The following is a 15,859-nucleotide window of genomic DNA, read 5'->3' as shown; positions in this document are numbered from 1 at the left end:
CTAATATTATTTCTGATATGAGTTTACTTAATTAATAGATATCTATTTTGAGCTTTATCTTTTTATATTTATTTTTTTTGGATTTGTTATACTCGTAGTAATGATTTAACAAATTTCTCTTTTCCTACATTTTTTTTACCATTTATTTATAAAATAAATTTATTCTTGGTTTTTAATCTGCGTGGCATTAAAATTTTAGATATATTAAATCTAATTCGTTACTTTTTCCTAGGTGGCGATATAATTTTTTAATTCAAAAATAAATTATAAATCTCTTTTATCATTGGTCGAAATAATTAATTTACTTATGTAGCGCTCCAAATACTTTTGTGAAATACCTACTTTATTTATATATAATATAATTATATTGGTAAATGGCGGTGATATATTCTACATTCGACCTATATTATTATACTGTACGTACTCGGTTTTGTTAGCTGCAATCGTCTTTAGAAAACTCTACCCAAAAAATAAAAAAATAAAAAATAAAAAATTGTAATATTAATTTTTGAAAACTCCATGAACATAGTTTAATTTATTAGCGTCTTTTGTCGTTTTGAAAGCGAACACGTACTAGAAGTAATCAATCTCAATTTTATTCCGTGTGATGGAAATTACCTACATACAACTATGCAAAGAAACAAAGAAGAAGGTACACTTAAAAGCTTAATATAGTATGCGAAATGCATAATTTTGCAATAATAATAATTAAATACATTGTAAAATCAAAGAATGAGCGATTCACGTGCATCCACATAGCCTTGACTATCAACTGATAGATTAAGACCATCCAAATTTAGATTTATCTTTTTTTTTTTTTTATACAGTTATGAATTATCGAGCATGCAAATATACATATTAAACTTTTATTTTATTTTTGCTTCTTCTCCACTACTTCATCTTAATTCCAAACAAGTTGCATAATTGCTTAGAAAATTAAATTATATGTAATCTAGTCTTATCTCCAACAACTATGTAACTCTAACATATATACAAGTACGAGCCAAAAATTGCCTTTTTGAAGCTAAGCAAAACACCAACTTTCTTAGTTTCTTTTTTTTTATTTTTTTTATTATCTTATCCATGTGACAACTTTCTACACCAAATTGCAAAGATCATTAGGAGTATTAATGATATTGACCATAATTTTTTGGAATAATTGCTTCAAACCCACTTAATTGTAACACAAAAAACCAAGAGATAAGATTAAACCTAACGATGATTATTAATCTTAAATCAAAGTTTAGTCATTGATCATCAAGGTTTAATTAGCAACCCTAGCCTCACACATTGAGGCGGACCTATGATTGTTGAATTGATAGGGGATTAATTAACTGATTGCAAATTACTAAAGGTCTCACTTTCTCTGTATTATCTTTAATAATTTGAAATAACCTTTAATTAACAATATAGTAGGGCAGCGCACGTGTCACTCACACTCTTTTCTAGATATCCGCCTATGACTAGCAAAATTGGCGTGCTACTGTCATATAACCCTCATGACCGGCCAATCATTTTCCCTACTTTACATTATTAGTTTGTTGATTTATAGTTTATTAGACTCAAACTAATACAGATTTGAGCCGGAATATACCCTCAAAGTCACCAATAATGATGAAAGCTCTTCGAACAGTAAACGTACTCTTGGGTTAAGTTGGAACGACCCTTTACCGACTGATCCAATCACTCGTTGATTAATTGGTTCCTACCTGATCGACTCTCCATAAAACAAAATTCTATCAAATTCTTCTGCAAAATCCAGCCAAGTGCCAACCACGCAAACCCTTTAAAAACCACAAAATAAAAATTTAATCACCTTAAAACTCTAAAATGGATTCATATTATTATTATCATATTACAATATAATGTTTATGATTGAGAATACATGGCCTCGAAATATTCAAATTACACATGGTTGTTCTTGAATTTCAGGGAAAATAAAGCATGCAATTGAATTATTAATCAAATTAATTACCAACAGAGAGTATACGCAGTATATTGCAAGCTCACCTGCCACACCTTATTGGAGCTTAAACTCTGACAAATTCTTATACTTGTTGCTCCAACTTGGCCATTTATTTTGACAATTTTATTATCCATCTTAACAACAATGTAACAATTATCTCCTAAGAAATAATCTCAGAAGATCTTCATTTAATATTTTGAGTGTGAAAACTTTATGATAATTATCAACTTCATTGACTTCTAGTTTAACTTGTGGAATACTACACTTTAAGGGATCGACGTGAACACTTTTTTGTCAGAATCAATTTGTAATAATACATGAATATTGTAATGCTTTTAAGAGAAATTAATAATAGAATTTAAAGAGAAATACATATAGATGTGATCTAGCTAAGTAAATAAGAATAATAGAGAGTTGGAAGGTAATGGAAGATGATTATACGCGTACATAGATAGCAGCATATGTAGTACCGTATCATATAAACAATTGAATAATTGAATGATATTGTCGTTATCAAAAAATGATGAACACGATAGTATAACTGCATGCATATATAGACTTATAGAGAGCGTATAATTCAAAATAAAGGATCATATAATTTAGAATAAAAGAATATATCTTGTAACCTATCTTACTTCAAGCCCCGTATTATTTTATCACTATTCTGTGCTACGTAATTTATTTTAAATAACATAACTATATGCTATTTTAGTGTGACATTATAATTAATCAAATGAATGAAGTATGAGATATTTTTTAGATTTAAATTGTATATAGTTATGTTCATATAACAATCTACATAATCGGAGGGGGGGGGGAGAAAAAGAGTTTTTAACGACGAACTATTTCGTCATTAAAAGCCCAAATATCGTCGTTAAACCTTTTAACGACGAAAAATTCGTCGTTTGTTCGATGTAATAGTCTCCCTTGTTATTAATTATAACGACAATGTTCGTTGTTAGATAGTGACGATGAATTATCAATCTGTCGTTAACCATTAACGATGACTAAAGAACTCATCGTTACTAAATATTCTATTAACAATGAATTATTAGGCAATGACGACCAAATAATCCCTCATAAAGTATAAATACAATGGTAAAAAATAATGGGAAATTCTCTTTGGTAACATCCAACTTTCTTTTTTTCTCTTTGGTAAAGGGCCAAAACTTTCATTATCATTGGTAACATTGTAGTTTTGATATTAAGTTACTTATAACATTAATGAGTAATTTAATTTATATTATATTTTTAACTATAGATAAAGGTTTTGGGTTTTAATAATTATAAAAATATTTATAAAAAAAAAAAACCCAAACCCTCTACCACCCACAAGTCACTCAGCCACCAGCCCTCTCCCTACCGGCACCAAGCACCCTCCACCCCCGGCCGACGCCGGCGACACCGAGCCTCCCCCACCCCACCCTCCCCTCATTCCCTAAACCCGACGCCCCACCTAGTCACTGCAGCAGCCCCACAATTCACACCTCCATCTCAATTTTTCTTCCACCGCACACCATCAATCGGCAGCCTCGCAAACAGCTGCACCTCACATCCACCTCACGCAAACACCTTCACCTGCTCCTCTCACCCTCAATTATCGACCGGTGGTTGGAGTGTGTGGCTGCCTCAAATTGCAATTTTTCACATCTCTGTGCGCGGCCGCGATGAACCTATGCTTGGAAGATGCGCGCCCGCGATGAGAATGAATCGAAATTGGGATTTCTTTGTAGAATTGTTGCCATGGTTCTTCAATTAGATGCGAAATTGGTGCAATTGGGGCTGCTGCGGTGGTGCGAAGGTGGAGTGGTGGTTGATTGGTGGTATGTTGCGGCGGTTTGGTGGTATTGTTGGCGATTGGTCAGGTGGTTGGCGTGTGCGAGGTTGAGATGGCAAGACTGCTTGCGATTTGTTGCGGGGAGCAGGGGAGTATCGTGGCTGTAGATGCGAGGTGAGGGAGGCGGTGTTTTGGGCGGATAATTGTGGCGAGGTGAAGCAGGGAAGGTGGAGATAGCTGTTGTGAATTGGATTGTTGCAGGTTGTAATTTTGTCACTTGGTTGCCGATTGATGATGTTTACGTCATGGAAGTGGCGAAGAGTAGCAGCACCCACTACTACATTTTTTATCTATTGCAACCCCTAAATCCGTTGCATTAGGCATCAAAATCCGTGGCATTAGGCCTAATGCAACGGCCATGTACTGTGGCATCTGCTGGCGTTGCAGTAGGCATCAAAATCCGTGGCATTAGGCCTAAGACAAACTCATTCATAAACAATACATCATCGCACAAGCCAACATTTCCTCTATATTATGCTCCTAAAGTATGTACCATTTAATGATCCAATTCATACAAACCAAACAAAACCCGTCACTTTAAGATCTATAAATCGGGAACCAAACCAAAATGATGCCTCCACTAATAAAATTTTTCCCCCCTAAGACACGATTTTTCACACAGCAACAAACAAATTCAAAGTTCACTTTTTAACCAAGAACATTCATATTATTTTTTCTTTTCTTCAGCACAATGGCATATACTGAGAATTTTAAATCCAAAATGTACTCACCAATAGCTAATTATAAAAACTATAAATCTGAAAACCTAACAACAGTATGATAGGCAAGCTTATTTAAGCCTAAACTATAATCAAATAATCGATTAAGCTAATTTACACAGAAATGTATATAAGATCAGACATTTTAAATATTCTAATTATCTAAATTGCAATTCATTTGTTCCAGTTGAGTAATCAATGTAGGTAAAGATCATTTTCGTCACAGTGTTCTTTAAACCAAGCTCGTTTTTCCAGTAAAAGTCCAATAACTTCATTTCCATTCTGATAAGGCAGGCAACTTATGGGACAAAAGCTCTCCGGTCTAAACATAGAGGAGCTGCAATCTCTAGAAAAGAAACTAGAAATGAGTCTTTAAGGGGTTCGTATGAAAAAGGCAAGAAACTCGTTACTTGAGAGTCTAAGTAGCTAGTTAACTTCAGTTTCAGTATGAAAATTAGTTGTCTTAATTTACTGAACAATGCATCCTATTGTACTTACAACAGGGTACAACTTACACGAACAACCAGCACCCTGAAACACCTAGAGAAAAATTACGACGTATAGTACGAGTGCAACCACTTTTATGCAACGTAAACAAACACAGACTCAATAATACTAAACAGAGGCATCAACAAAAAGTACAGAACATCAGAACCAACGTAACTCTATATGCATGTTGCATCCTCCATTTCTTCTCATACGACAGCCATGACAAGTTAAAATACCAACTAGGCATAAAAACAGGAGGTATAATATCTTTTTCCAACATTTGGACACAAGCTCATACATGACAGTATACTGAACTATGTAAGACTAAGTGTTCTGATGAGCTCATGAACTTACAGAAAAAAAAAACCATGAAATAGTCATCGATATGATATACTACTTGTTTAAGTAAGATTAGAAACCTCAACTAAAAAGCTGGCCCTAATATATACAGTACCTTTTGAGCATGCGGTTTACCAAGAGATTTTTTTTTGGCTCTACCTACCGTCCCAAAAGTTTGACAAGAATGCAAGATGTTCATATTAAGATGCCCAAATTCTTGGCATATTATTTTTATGACTTATTAGATTTACTTGACACTAGTTTGCATCCATGCACCTAAATTTACCTCTAATTTTCATCCCGCCCTAGCCTCATAGTTTTGCGGGGACCAATTCAACAAGTGTACTGAACCTTGCTGTATTTCTGAGCATGTTATTCTACATTTTCAATAGGCAAAGTAAGTTAGGCAGAAATGCTATAGTATGATACATCACTGTCCTAGTGAACAATTTCCATAAATCCGGTTGACACACCAAAGCATGAGACATTGATATCGCCCAAGTGTCGTTGCCTTAATTCACATTGAAGAGAAAAATTAAGAATCTACTACGACTACTATCAATATATCATTGACTCTTCATTATCCAAATCAAAGGGTGAAAAAAAGAGGAATAACAGAAAGCCGAGGAAATCGAGTTTGGTTTTCAAGCAATTACGACCCTCTATTTCATTTTTTGTTTGAAAGAGGGAAGTGTTCAAAAGGAGAGCAGTGGAAGATCGGTAATCATAAGAGAATATGCATGCTGTGAAATAAAACATTCACCAAAAAGAAAGCCACAGAACTAGTACAGCCTAAAGCCAAACATACACTAAACAACTAAAGTTAAAAAGGATACTACGAAAAAAACTACAAGGTATTAGCCAAAAAGCAGAACCTGTAGGTTCCAGCATACCAACTGCTCATGCACCTGCTTCTGAAGACTCAATAATGGGATGGTGGGCTGCAATTAGCTCACAAACAATTCAATGATCTCGTCAGCCAATACATTTAGATCAATTGAATAGTAAAGAATAAAAAAAATTGAGCAGAATCAGAAAAATTGAAAACACAAAAATTTAAACAAAACGCAAGGAAACCATAAATAAGATTAAAAAAATGTAGTACTACGGTAAGACTGTAGAACAGGAAGAGTATTAAGAAGATTGCTCACCTTAATCGTTCTCTTTCTCTCAATCAAACCAGCAAAAATGCAAAATTAATTTAACAAAATTGATGACATCAGAATTATTGAAGCAATTACTTACGAAAACCCTAATTAAACAAATAGTAGCTTAATTTTTGATAAATTATAGCATTTAACAACTAAATAGAGCCATTTTCAACAAATTATACTAGAATAAATTTAATTGTTTCAATATACATACCAGTAACTTGAGATTAATTGAGTGCAGCGAGAGAGGACTGGGTTTGAAGGTTAGAGATGTAGGATTCGGAGTCGAAAGGAGGGAGAAAGAGGTTGTTCTTGAACCATAAAGGGGTTAAATCGTAGATTGGGTCGCCGAAGAGGTCGGTATATGAGCGCGGTGGTGGTGCAGGCGGTGGTTGCGCCATTGTTGGTAGTTTTGAGGTCTGGGTTTTATATCAGATGCAACAACTACAACAAAAACGTAGTCCTTCTCATCTACTGTGAAAATATGAGATTTGAGAAGATGAGAAAATGGAGAAATTGGAAAAATGGTACTGTGAAAATGGTCCTCTATAATCAATTAAGGTGAGAATGGGGAAAATTGGAGAAAAGGGGGAAAATGGTACTGTACTTGAGAATTGTGAATAGAGGGAAGCAAATTAAAGACAAGTATTGTTCAAATATTTGGTGAAAAAAATAGAGGGAAGAAATGCGCGCTTCTAAATTTTTCATAATACAACACATACCGTTGTAATAGCTCTCATTTTTTTAAAAATAGCTAGGCTATTGCAACGGCTCTTTTAAACTCGTGGCAATAGCTCTACCTCTAAGAACATTAGTGTTAAATCCGTGGCAATAGCCTACTCTATTGCAACGGCAATTAAAATACCGTTGCATTAGCCTTTATTAGGCCGTTGCATTTGGTCAAAAATGTAGTAGTGACCGGTGGTTGGAGTGCGTGGCTAGTAGAGTTGGGTGGCTGCAGCTGCGAACTGAGGGTGCTTGGCGCCAGCAGGGGGGCTAGTGGCTGGGAGAGGGGTTGGGGTTTATTTTTTAAAAAAAGTAAATATTTTTGTTATTATTTAATTATTAAAAAATTAAAAAAAACTAACTATGGTTAAATTTTTTTTATTAAAATGGTGATTATATTTGGTAATCAAAACTACAATGCTACCAATGAAAATGAAAGTTTTGGCCCTTTACCAAAGAGACGAAAAAAAAATTGGGTGTTACCAAAGAGAATTTCCCAAAAATAATTTAATAAGGAAATTAATGACCAAATATTTTGTTGTTAATTTTAAATGTTTTATATAATAAGAAGCTCTTTACTAACAATTATTCTCTTAAAAAAATAATTTTCAAGACAACTACATTATATATTCAATAACATTAAAAAATTCATGATAAATAAAATTAAACAAAAATCATAATAAATTATGAATTAATAATTACATTCCAAGTGTAGTGTTAAAATCCAAAAAATACAATATTCAAAGGATAATAGAGCTAATAAATACAAGAAAAACCAACACGGTTTTTACTATATTTGAACGAGTGATATAAACGAAAATGGCTTTATCATACTACTAAATGGCACTTTATATACATTATATCATCAATGACCTCTCTTCTTAACAGAAAAATTATGGAATTTGATAAAAATATATAAAAGTAAGTCTTTTCCTTTTCTTGTACCATTGCATGCTCCACTTTCTTCCCTGGAACAAAAAATAAAGGATACCTCATGTTTTGTTACTCATTATTTGTATTATATTATATATATATATAATATTATATAATTGTAGAGCCTTACCTTCTCTACTTCATATAAGGAAATGATATCTACTAAAAACAAAACTCCTAAAAACATCAGTTATGTTTCTTCATTCATAAAATCTAAAATCAAAAATCAAGTAAAAATAATGACTAACCACTAACAACTATGTAGCAACCAAGGATCTGCAAGTTGCAAAGGGTTGTTTAATCATGTTTGCATGCAAAAGTTTAAACGAAAATTCTACAAAGTAAATATAATTCATTGTACTTGCATCATCTCTAAACCAGTTATGTTTTCATTTTATAGATTACCAAATATGAGAAAAGATCATGGTTTAATTTGGCCATACGACACTAAAAATTTACCTAGTAAAATTGAAATCGACACAAGTCCATAAAAAAAAAATCAGTGATTTTAACAAAGAGTATGATTTCTTCCTACTGTTCTTGACACTCAGCAAACTAAAGCACAAATTACCTTTTTATTCCTCAGATATAGACTGATCGAAAACGAAAAAATAAAAAAGATTGATCCAATGCCAAACATTGAAATTACAATTTACACATCCAAAAACAAAAAATAGGAATCATGACAATTGATAAATATCAAGCATAAATAATAATCCAAAATTTGTTAAAGACATCACTAGAATCCAGAAATAATGAACTATAATATTTTACAACTACTCTAATCAAACAAAGATATAAATTGAAACCTTATAAGAGCAATGCCAACAATGATCATTTTTTTCCTAATGAGGAAATTTGATCATTATGGACATCACAACAATGAGGAAATTGGTTTTTCCTCAATTGAAAATGAACAGTAGCAAGTGGGGCTCACCACCACTTGCTACTTATTTGATTTTTTTTTGCTTGCTTGCTATTTTTTTTTATTGTATTGCCTCTGTTAGCTATTGTTTGCAACATTTACCAAAAAAAGGTGCAAACTATTATTTGCAACATTTCCAAATCTTTCCATTTTTAGTAATTTTTTTTTAAATGAAATTATTAAAACACCCTTACTTAAAACTTTATAACATCAATTACATACTTAAAACATAATTGGTTAAAACCTAATCTAATCTAATAAAACTTATTTTATCTTTCAATAATCATCAATCCTTCATCTTCTCTTCATCTTCCCCATTATCTTTCTCTCTCCTCCTTCATCATCTTCTTCCTCTTCCCCCATAATCTATTTTCTCCATCTTCATCCTCTTCAACATTAACTCTCTCTCCTCCTTCAACCACTTTTCATGAATTGAAGAAAAAAGACACTCAATTTCAGATCTGGAGAAATGGTCTCGATTTCGTGGGTTTCGGATTTGGGTTTGTGGGTGGTGGGTTAGTGCGTCTGGTTTGGGTCTTGGTGCGAGGGTCTCGGTTTCTTGAGTTTGGGTTCGCAGGTCTAGGTGGGTCTGTGGGTTAGGTGGTTTCGGGTTCGAAAGGTGGGTGGTTTTGGGTGGCGTCAGTGGTGGTTTTGGGTTCGAAAGGTGGTGGTTCTGGGTGATTCTCACTACAAAAAAAATGTCCATATATATAGAAACAGAATTCTAGCGACGGAATTCAATCCGTTCTAAATTAGAGAAAAATCTGTCTCTAATTAATTTAGAAACAGAATTAAACTATCCGTTTCTAAATTAGAGACAGAATTAAAAAATCCGTCTCTAAATTAGAAACAGGATTGAAAATCCGTCTCTAAATTAGAAACAGATTTTCTTTTCCGTTGCTAAATTTAGAGACGGATTTTTTTTTTTTTTGTTTTTTTTTTTCCGATGCTGATATGAGCAACGGATTTTTAATTCCGTCTCTAAATTATTTTCGAAACGAATTATGTAAAATATTACTTTAGAGACGAATTATGTAAACTAAAATCCGTCTCTAAACTAGAGACGGATTTGAAAATCCGTTTCTAAACTAGAGACGGATTTTAAATTTTGTCTAATATTTCTTTCACTTATTATCAATTATGTGTGTAGAAGTAAACAAATAATATTTGGTATAGTTGGTAAGAGTTTCACTATGTGACTGTGAAGTCACGGGTTCGACTCCTACCTATTGTGATTCTTGAGATTGGGGATTCAAGGAGTCTTACATGCAAAGCCGAGTCGGGTTGACCTGAGTGAGGTCGAACCGAATAGCATCTACTTTTAAACACAAAATAATTTTTCCGTTGCTAAATTTAGAGACAATTTTTTTTTTCCGTTGCTAAACTTAGAGACGGATTTTTTTTCCCGTTGCTAAATTTAGAGACGGATTTTTTTTTCCGTTGCTGATATGAGCTACAGATTTTTTTTTCCGTTACTAAATTTAGAGACGAATTTTTTTTTTTCCGTTGCTAATACCAGCGACAGAAATAAAAATCTGTTGTTAAGTTCAGCAACAGAAAACAAATACAACATCGCTAGTCTCATTTAGCGACAATAGTTTTGCCAACGAAGTAATTCCGTTTCAAAATTTGTCGCTACCTATATTTAGCGACAGAAAAGTACAATCTAGCAACGGATTTGATTTGTTGCTAAATGTCTATATTTTTGTAGTGTCTGTGTTCGAAAGGTTTTTGGGTACGAAAGGTGGTGTTTTTGGGTTCGAAACGTAGTGGTTCTGGGTTAGAAAGGTGGTGGTTTTGAGTTCGAAAGGTGGGTGGTTTTGGGTGGCTTAGGTAGTAATTCTGGGTGGCGTTGGTGGTGGTTCTGGGTGGTTAAGTTTTATTAAGGTTAAATTAATATATTTTTTGTTTTTTTATTTGGGTTGGATTAGTACTAAGTACATGCCCTTATTTTTTTTTAATAAAGATGCTTAAGATCTTTTGACTAGGAGTTCGTGCTACCCCCTTTGTTGCAAATCATAGTTAACGGAGGAAGTATAAAAAATGTGAATATGGTGATTTGTAGGAGAGAGAAAATGTTGGTGGGTATTGAAAGAAAAAGAGATTGGTGAGGATTTTTTTTTTTTTAATCATCGGTGGGATAAAATTTTCTTACCAAATTTCCTCATAAGAAAAAATGGGGATTTTAGAGTGAGAAAGAGGGTAGAGAAAGAATGGGGAAATCATTTCCTCATTGTTGAGAGTGCTCTAACGAGTCCATATCAGTGCATAGCGCCTATGGATGAAGAAAGCAAATAGGAGGGTAGTAGAGTAATTTACCAAGCTTAAGAAATGCAAAAGTGTGGGGCTGACTTACCAAATACCGTTATAATCTAAAATGTAACGGGATGGCTTTTTTTTTAATATGAAAAGGTTATTTTTCATAAACTAATAGCAAAGCATTCTCTCTCCTCGTTTTCTCTTGTTCGCTCCTCCCTGTAGTTACTGTACTATGTTCCAATGAAGAGACTACGACGGTGGTTGCTGCCGGAGCTAGAAAAGAATTTTGGTGCGTGTGAATTGTGTACCGGCGGTCGTTGGTTCCTTTGATTGAAGGTATGGTCTCGAAATCGACTGTAACAACTTTGGTATGGACGCATTTGTTGGTTATTAAGAAATTTAAAAAGCAGTTGTAAATTGTTTGTTGTTATGAAGTTTTAGTTTTTGTAATTTAGGGTTTTCTAGTGAATTTAGCGATTTAGGGTTACCTGTTTTGTTCATTTGTTTATTTGGGAAAAAATTTAGTGGGCGTGGTTCTAAAACCCTTAATTGGAATGAATTTGTTGTTATGATGTTTTAGTTTATGTGATTTACGGTTATCCATTGAAAATAGCGAATTAGGGTTTCCTTTGTTGTTCATTTTTATAATTGGGATTAATTTGAGGATGTGAAACCTGTAATTGGAATGAATTTGTTGTTATGATGATTTAGATTATGTAATGCTTTATTAACCACTGAAATTTGCGACCCTTTGTTGTTTAATTGTAATGAACAAGCGAAATTGTTTTGGGTGTGGTGGTAGGAGTGTTGAATTAAAGTATTTAATTTAATTTGAATCCATGTAAATGAGTGATTAATTTTGCGTTTTTTGTGGTGGAAGACGTATTGAATTATGAATAAGTGATATTGTTACATTAAGAAATTATGACTGTTGTGGTATGTATATGTGAAGAGTTAAGGGTTTGTTGAAATGGTTTTATGTAGTTGGGAAATCCCATTTATCGAGCGTTCATTTGAACTTGGCAGGAGGAAATAATGTCGAGGAAGAGCAAGGGATCAGGATTGGTGAGTTATTGTTTGTTGAAATTAAAAGATTGTGTCTTTGCTTAGTGATGGTTGTGTGTTGTAGTTGATTTTTGCTGGCAAATATTTGTGTTTGTGTAGGCGCGGTCGAAAGCCGTGAATAAGGAGGTGTTTAAAAAGAAAGTAGCTAGTAATGGGAAGAAGAAACTGAAATCTGATCCAGTTTTTGAGGAAGTGTATTTAAAGGACTCTGATGAAGCTGGTTCTGATGATGGTGTTTATGATGAATCTGGTGGTGATGAATCTGGTTATGATGATGTTGATTCTGCAGATGGTGATTATGAGGTAGATGAGGACGTGGAGGACGACGGTGAAGGTAGTGAGGAAGAACCTGAACAAGACAAAGTGAGCTACCAGGATCTCCTGATCAAGTTATTGCGGGAAAAGGTTGAGAAAGGGAAGCGCAAGCGAGGTCATGTTGAGAAAAAGACAGGAAAAAGGGGCAAGCTAAAGGTATGTCATGTTAGATGCAAATGATAAAAGATTATTTGTTGTGTAATACTTGGATGGAGAAATGAAATGTGTAATGTCATGTGTAGGTCGAGAAGACGAAGGGAGAAGTGGAGAAGGAGAAGGGTTGTCGTTAAAAACCCAATCAAGAAGTACGCAGAAGGTACTCTCTGAACATTATTTGAAATCCATGACATGGAAATGTTTGTTGGGATTTCTGTGGTTGGGCCTTTGTTTAGGTAGTTGGGAAAATAAACTGAATTACTAAAGATTAATTGTAAAGTACTTGAGTTGTAAGTTAAGTATGAATATTGTGAGTCCTTAATTGGATGTGCAAGATTAAAATCCCTTATAGAATATTCACAAGTAATGTTAATAGGATTGTATAATTAGTGTCTCTTTAGCTGGTTTATATGGAAGGACAGTTGCTGTAATTTGTTGTAATTTAGTTGGAAATGTAAAAAGTTAAGGTAACCTAGAAAGGAATTAGTTAGAATTGAAGAATTTGAGTAACCTAGAAGGAATTTAATCGGTTAGTGGTCTTATTTTGTGAGGCTTGGCCGGTGTCATTTGATTGAAATTTGTCTTGTTTGAATGTAATGTTGTAGGCCCCAAATTTTCATGGTGTGAAGGCTTTTGCAACTGAAGTGAAGAATTTTGATGACTTTAGGAAGAAGCTGGTCACATAAATGGTTTTTGGAGGGTTGTTAAGTATACCCCTAACTTTTGTACCCCGGAAGTTTGTGTACTGGCTGTTGACAAGGGTGATGGGTGATGGTTCGATAACTTTTGGAGATGAGTGTGTGCTTCCTTTAAGTCCTCATCAGGTCGAGTACGTACTTTGGATTCCCATGGGGTCGAAGGAATTTCCGTGTACGATTCCTGAGGATAAGAAGGTAGAGCGTAGTAGAATTTTGGAAAAGTTTGGGAAAAATGATAGCATTTCATTAGTAGCTGCTTTTGGGGCGCTGATTCGAAAGGATGACGAAGGTAATGTGTTGTCGTTGTCGGATGACAAGAAGGTTGATTTCAAGATAGCCTTTCTCATAGCAGCTCTGGGCTACTTATTATGTGCTACGACAAATACAAGCTATCTTGGGGTGAAGCTTGTACCGTCGTTATTGGTTTACGATGAAGCTGATGAATATGACTGGTGCACTTATGTATTTAAACTGGATGGTTGTAGCAGCCAGGAGTTTCCAAAAGAAATTTGCTCGTGATGGATATGTTGCAGGTTCTGGGGGTTGTATCCTTTTTTTGTTGGTGAGTAAAATTGGGTATTTTCCACCGTACACCAAATGCTTTTTGAGTAATTTTATTAAAATTTGCAATCTTATCGTTTGTAATGGTTAGTTGAACTAAATCATCTATCCTGTGCATTTTTTGTGGATTTTTTTTTATCTAGATCACCTCAGTCGCGTCCCTATGAGGTGGGGTGTGAGACCGAGACTTGAGGCATGGTCCGAAGAAAAGATCACGTTCTTGATGCTTACAAGATCGCTATAAGTGTGAATCTTCGTGAGTTCCTGGAAAATATGATCTACTGGATGTGATATCCATACTATTGCAAACACTTGATAAAATTTTGGGAGCTTTTCCTCCCTATGTGTGATTGGCATCAGAATGTTGAGTACATGCTCAATAACCACTGTGAGGAAGGTGATAAATTTGGTCTTCTACTACTTGGTCACGATTTCACGTTAGACTACGACAAAGGTTTGATTCACGTCACGGTAGAGTGGCTGAATTTTTCTCTAGAGGATCCTTTTGACATGATCCATACGAGCGAAGAACAATGCATGTATATTAGAAGCAAGATGTTGGCTGAAAACGGGTACGATGAGATGTAACACTTAGATCTTATCACTAGGGAGCCATTTCAGTACAACGACTACCCATCTAGGTATGTGCGTCGTTTGACCGAGGCGAAGGATAGGTTCGAGAACAAGTCCAATCCTGAATCCGGTGACTTTTGGGATGGTTATGAGCCTGATTATGGTGACCCATATGGGGATTTCGTGGGAAGGGTACCATGATTTTGTGTTCGACTAGTTACGTAGTGTTGTTTTGCATTTTCTTTGTTAGTTGCATGTACGCATTACCTTTATTAGTCTTAGTATGTATTACGTACCACTGGCTAGTTAAATGGTATCATTATGTACCATTCTCGTTACCACGGTACGTCTTACTATTTTTTATCTACCACTGGCCTGTTTAATGGTACTTGGTTATGTTTCTTGTCATCAAAAAGTACTTGGGTGTTCTTTTCAGGACTCATCGTCTAATGTACCACTATTGTATTAGGTGGTACATTCACAACATTAAATCCTGTTATTAGTTGGCTATAATTTTATTCATAGTGGTACACAGACTTTTGTGTTTAGTACCAGTGCAAATGTGTTGTTTTAACATGAAATTGAACTAGTTGAACTACATAGATCTGCATATGGAATTTTAGCATATAAGAGCGCAAACAATGTTTTGATAACTATTAATGAACTACGCTACTACTAACCACAGTTGAACGAAAACGACAATTACAATTTAAAATAAACGAAAACGGCAATTATAAAAATAGTTAGCCCAATTTTACGATCTTTATGTGTTGGTGCTCTAACACCTCTACCCGTCGAACAACACCGCCAATGTTGGTTGGTGAACCATCCTTAATAAGGTCCGGCTTAACAGCCTATTCCCATTACCCGCAGTGGCGACATTTGTAGTAAAGTCGTTTCGGATTCTTCTCCGACATTGAGATCCGAAATTCCACGAGGGTTGCGTCATCTCCCAAACAGTTGCAAGTTTTGGCTGATATCCAGGAGATGTCCGCAGATGCAAACGGCTGGCACATTGTTTGACTTCCTGACGATGCAGAGGACATGGTTGACATTGTAAGTAATTTGTGAAGAAAGTGTTTGAGAAGGAGGGACACGTTTTTGGACAAATGACTGTTTTCACTCCAAACACAAGCGTATATAGTGG

The 15,859-nt window shown here is 34.6% G+C and overlaps 1 long non-coding RNA gene across 1 annotated transcript; it reads right to left on the bottom strand.

The window, feature by feature from the left end:
* Positions 1-5,500: 5,500 nt before the first annotated feature.
* Positions 5,501-6,706, bottom strand: LOC110716941. Its single transcript, XR_002510631.1, has 2 exons — positions 6,226-6,706; positions 5,501-5,727 (listed from the first exon to the last, which is right to left on the bottom strand). It is a non-coding gene; the product is annotated as an uncharacterized LOC110716941 (long non-coding RNA).
* Between the last annotated feature and the right edge of the window lie 9,153 nt (positions 6,707-15,859).

Source organism: Chenopodium quinoa, unplaced genomic scaffold (assembly GCF_001683475.1).
Source record: "Chenopodium quinoa cultivar QQ74 unplaced genomic scaffold, ASM168347v1, whole genome shotgun sequence".
In the NCBI taxonomy this organism is placed as follows: domain Eukaryota; kingdom Viridiplantae; phylum Streptophyta; class Magnoliopsida; order Caryophyllales; family Amaranthaceae; genus Chenopodium; species Chenopodium quinoa.
The sequence above is the reverse complement of the archived record's forward strand: the minus strand, read 5'-3'. Positions and strand labels throughout refer to the sequence as shown.